Raw genomic sequence first — 6,000 nt, forward strand, 5'->3', positions numbered from 1 at the left:
ACTCTCCCGACGATCGACAAAGACAATTTAATCGAACGCCCATCCCTAGTTTCAACCGAACCAGGAAATAAAATTCCTCTTCGCTCAATTGGATAGACCTACAACCAATCAGAGCAAAGTAGTATGTGACACTTGTGACGCATAGTTGTTGTCAACAGAATTCAACTGCAGTGCACGCACGCTGGAAGAAGTAGAGGATCAGTAAAAAAGATTTTTGCCGGGGTTGTAAAAATAATTTAAGGATACACAGAGAGCTTACCAACACGATTAGCATTTTTGAGAGAAACAGTTAATGTAACAGCTCCCCCCCCCCCCCCCCCCCCCCGAACATGACGTAGAGTTTTCTCTACTGATGGCACACGGCTCTTTATTGTTCACTTCATTGTAGCCGTAAATACACCGTAAAACTGGAATGACATTAAGTATACGATATTTTAATCCATAAATGCAAACACAAACGTTAAAATACAATAAACAAACAAATCACCATGAGAAAAGTCTAATGCGTTAACGTGACAGCGACTCCCGTTCCACGCTACCTGCAGTAAAGTAAATTGGACCAGCTTCCTTACCTCGTTCCGCTGGCGAGGGGTGTTAAACTATAGTTTTTGAGAAATGCCGCACAGCCCGCGTCCGGTCGTTGTTCCTGCTCCTATCCTTGTCCCGGCAGGTGTCTTATTGCACTGGTCCGTAAGCAAGGGACCACAGAGGAGACACAGAGACATGCGGAGTGAGACAAAATTGGCAGAGAACTGATATAAGACACCGATGAGAGCCGACTGGAGCTGGAAATTCGGGACGACAGTATTACAGTTTTTCACAATTGTTAACACACGTTTGTCAAAACAATAACGGCTTTCTCAAAACTGCACACAGACATCTGAAAAACTCACACACAAAATGCTAAACCTGACACTCCCCTTGCAAGATGACTCTTTGCCATCAAATCTCTTAACTATTCACAAAATGGAACTCGTGTTTTCATTTGGTACACACAGCCATATTTTCAAATGACACACACATACCATTCATTGAGTACACACAACTAAGCATTTGCTTGCACACTACCAAGCATTTACAGCACACTGAAGTGCAAAATTGAAAACACAATCATCGAAATGGAACACACCATATGAATGACAATGACTCTGGAGAATGAGCCATTTCTCCTTTTGTAAAATGTCTCAGTGTAAGCCTACTTTTTTCATAGTCAAACATAAAACAGAACACAAATATGCAGCATAAAAAGGTTTATTTCGGTACACACAGAGAAGAGTACAATACTGTAAACCGGCCTGCTCAACCCCTTCACAAAAATTACAATTTTAACAATTGTTAACACACGTATTTCAAAACAATAACGGCTTTCTCAAAACTGCACACATTAAACTGAATACCTCACACATGCTGACAGGCCTCGACACTCACGTCGCCACAAGCCTCCTCCATGGCCTGGAGCAGTGGGAGCCGGTCCTGTGGGTTCCGTTCATATACCTTCCACCTCCAAGCGGAAAAATACTTTCTCAATGGGATTCAGGAAAGGAGAATAGGGTGGACGGTATAGAACGGAAAAATGTGGGTGGTCCTGGAACCACTCACGCACTTGAGCAGCCCGGTGGAAGCTCACATCGTCCCAGATGACAACGTGATCGATCCGCTGTGGGTCATCTGTCTGGCCAGGTGGTACCAGCAGGTCATGCAGGCCATCCAGGAAGACGAGGAGACGGGCAGCAGTATAGGCCCCTAGGTGGGGATGACGGTGCAAGATCCCATGGTGATTCATTGCAGCACACATTGTGATGTTCCCACCACGCTGGCCGGGGACCTCAACAATGGCCCGCTGGCCCATGACGTTTCTGCCCCGTCGCCTCCTCTTCACCAGGTTGAATCCTACCTCATCAATAAAGATGTACTGGTACAACACATGAGCTGTGTCATGCTCGTGGATCCGCTGACAAAGACAGCATGAGAATGCAAGTTACAGTATGGACACTGAGAGGTCAACACAGTGGGCTACAGTTACACACTGTAGAAAAGGAACAATATTGGATTACAGGTACAATACATGCATGTGTCAGTGCTGAATGTTGGTACTTACAAGCACAAACTCTTGCAATAACTCCTTCATGCCTGTGTTCCGTTCTAATGGGACCCTGAACACTTGTTTCATCCGCATGGCATTCCTATGAAGAATACGGTCCAATGTAGAGAGGCTGATAGAGTTGTTTTCACGAACCATATCTACAATTTCAGTCTCCTGTTCGGCTGTGTAAATGCGGTGAAATTGCTTAACAGACCTGAATGTTTAGAGATTTGAGTATTTGTGTGTTGTAGGTTGATGCTATGAGATTTTACTCGAGAAGTGTGTGCAACAACTGAACATTGTGTGTAGTGTTTTGACAACAAGGTGATGTGTAATTGACATGTAAGTGTAAAGAATGAAAGTCAGAGTCTAATGCAGATAAGGGAGTGTATGTTACGGTTTGGTGGAGGAGATGGACCCAGGATGCAGAGGTTACAAACAAAAAGGTATTTAATATAATAAAAGGCTTTAAACAAGACAAAAACAAAACAGGAACACTAACACAAGTAACTCTGGCGACAAGGCTTACGGAGAACAAGGAACGAGGAAGCTGGTCGAGACAGCAGGAACAAACAAACCTATAGAAGTCTACGTGTAGAAACGTGTAGCACAACAACGAGAACAAACCGAACAAACTATGGACCCAGCAGAGGTTAATTCATTTTTTGAAAAAGTTTATTATTTTGAGTTTCTGGTGTACGAGCTGGAGGATGGATCCCCAGACCCTGTGGAGACCCTGAGGGAGATCTTGGTGGTGGAGGCCTGGCTTAAGGATCGCCCTTGAGTGAGCCACACCGTGCAATACCTTCCGGAGGTGCAGGAGAGGTTAAGGAAGCTGCGCAGCCATGGAGTCCCATCGTCTATCCTGTTTTATGGAACCCGCCTGGCTTTTGGTGGACCCTGCAACCTGCAGCAGAGGTCTGCGGTTGGTGGCAGAGGTCGGAGCATTGCCCCCGCATCTCTAAGGCCAGCTCGCAGGCACCGCCCTCCAGCCCCAGCCGTAGTCCTGTCCGCTGGAAGCGGAGGGGTCTTTTGGGGACCCTGCAACCTCAAGGGGTTTCCTCTGGCGGGTTGCGGACATTGGAGAGGGGGGATCCACAGCAGAAGCCAATCCCTCCAGCAGCATGCTCACAGGCACCAGCCAGCTCCAGTCCCTGCCCCAGTGCCTGCTCCACGCCGGAGGCTCTCGGCTGACGTCCCCTGTGTTTCGGCGTCGGAGATCCTCGCGGTGCCAGCTCAGCACCCAGCTCCAGACCCTGCTCCAGTGCCTGCTCCGCGCCGGAGGCTCTCGGCTGACGTCCCCTGTGTTTCGGCGTCGGAGATCCTCGCGGTATCAGCTCCGCACCAAGCTCCAGTCCCTGCTCCAGTGCCAGCTCCGCGCCGGAGGCTCTTGGCTGAAGTCCCCTGTGTTTCGGCGTCGGAAATCCTCGCGGTGCCAGCTCCGCACCCAGCTCCAGTCCCTGCTCCAGTGCCAGCTCCAGGCCGGAGGCTCTCGGCTGACGTCCCCTGTGTTTCGGCGTCGGAGACTCAACATCTGCATCCTGGGTCCATCTCCTCCCTCAAACCGTAACAGTGTGAAGTAGTGCCAAATTGGGTCGAGTGATTGGTACATGAAGTGAAGGTTGTGCAAATTGTGCCGAATTTTCGCTTTTTGTGTGTTAACAACTGAGAAAAACTTTAATGCAAAATCGAGTTTGACTAAAGTCTCAATAAACTGTAGATTAATGACACACTCTCTGCTCAGGCCAGATGTGATTTGATCATTGAGGATTTAAATTCACTGTAAAGATATTTTTCATGGAAGTGAAATAAATTCATAAAAACACATGTGATCGTCTCTTGTTCTTCATCATAAACGAGAGAAATATAACGAGATGACGAGGAAACATTATTTTCATCTGACAGTTTGTATATTCGAAGAGAACACATGTATCTTTTAAGTTTCTTCCTATAAAGTTGCAAAAGAAAAGTAAGAACAGAAACCACGGACGAGGAAGTCCGAGACAGAGTTTTCAAAACAGCCTCCAGATTCAGCAAAGAGCAAAAAATTTGCCACGCAACTTTTCACGTTGTCTGTGATCAATTTCTACTCAGAGGTCACTGCTGATTTCACAAAATATACTATATTCAAAATATACTATATTCAACTTCTCTTGTTTTGTTTTGATACATTTTAAGGGTTAGGGTTAACCCTAACCCTAACCCTTCTTTTTCATGGGCACAGTGTTGCCCGGCTCCTCTCTCTGTACTCGCTGATCCTTCTGCTCACTTGGATCTGTGGAGACACACCAACACAAAAAACATAAAAACAAACAAACAGGGAAATACAGGTTTAAGATTAGTTCACAGGAAATACAATGGAGTCAAACGGCTGTGAAAGTGGCAGACAGAGTGACATATCTGACTGTTTCTGTGGCATGGTGTTACAAGATGAAATATAGCTCAGCTAGCAGATGGGAGGGAGGGGGCCTCCTGTCTGCTGTTGGGAACAATATCATCTCTGCAGGCTACAGGGACAGGAGGTCTACAGACTGGCTTACTGAGTCACTATAGCTGTGTCGATGTGATTCTAAGCCTTAAAGAGGATTTAAACTTCAGGCCTGACCTGGCTGTCTCTTGGTGTCTTTGGCGAGGAGTTGCTGCTGCACTTTTCTCGGATCCTCCTGCTCTTCAATCTTTGCCACTTTGTGGCTTGGATCAATGGATTTTTGACCCTGGTCAGGTCCTCTGGACACCCAGTTGTGCTGAAGAAAAAAAATTTACAGAACCACAATGACTTCAAACCTGAATCAGAGAGATTCTGTAGTGTAAAACAGATTCTTTGCTCTTCATCTTTGACAGATCAGAGAATTTAGGAGCATGTGTGGGTTTGATCACACACTGCTAAATACATTTTTGCATAAACAGAGGAATCAGTCAATCACAGAGGAATATTCCCTGACTGGGGACACACTGATGAATTCATTAAAGATCAATAGTCGTCACGTCTTCCTCAGGTTTCTTCTTTTTTTCCCTGTTATTTACATTTCTTTGCCATGATCTATGTATCTATCTTTATCAGTCCTTCTAAAAAGCATTAGATCTCCTTAACAACAGCAGTGTAGATATTCGTTAAAAAGAATATGACCAGAATATATAGTATAATGTTGAAATAAATCTCTGTGGTAAAATCCATGTTACTTTGAAGAATTTGACTGTTGGACTCTTTACAATTGTGCAAATGAAAGAAAAATCGCGAAGACCCACTCACCAATCTCAGGTCTATGATGTCCTGCAACATGAACCGAATGCGAGATGAAATCTTCCCCTCTGTGAGGATTTTTTTAATATGGATAAAATACTGATCCATCTGAGGCTGGTGAGACACAGAGGGAGAGAGACGGTTAATTTGACACTTGAAGTTCATGTTCAGCATGTCTCCATTCAATCTACGAGACAGCAGATGCAGATATTATTATTCTACAGAGTTGACCAATTGTCCAGTTTATCACTTGGAAAAGTCCTGACCGCCCGAGATGAAACCGGAACATTTCATCAACAGCAGCATGAAAACAGTAAACTCCAAACAAGCCCAATAGGGAAGTTAAGAGCTTATTTAAGTTTCCGTGGTCAGAAGGTTTTGTTTGCAGGGTGACTGGTATAAGATGAGGATCAAGAATCACACATCACAGTGTAGCAGAGAGAGAGAGAGAGAGAGAGAGAGAGAGAGAGAGAGAGAGAGAGAGAGAGAGAGAGAGAGAGCAGAAAGGCCAGGGGATCATTCATGTCTCTCCAAGTATCTGAGGACTCCGGCTGAGTCCAGCTGGGAGTCACCAAGTGAGGCACAGTGGGGACAATGAGGGGATATTCCCGTTTCCACATAAGCTACTTGTAAGCATCTGCTGTGGGATTGAATAACACCGGAGTTTATCTCTTTT

Source organism: Pleuronectes platessa, chromosome 7, assembly GCF_947347685.1.
Source record: "Pleuronectes platessa chromosome 7, fPlePla1.1, whole genome shotgun sequence".
Lineage (NCBI taxonomy): Eukaryota > Metazoa > Chordata > Actinopteri > Pleuronectiformes > Pleuronectidae > Pleuronectes > Pleuronectes platessa.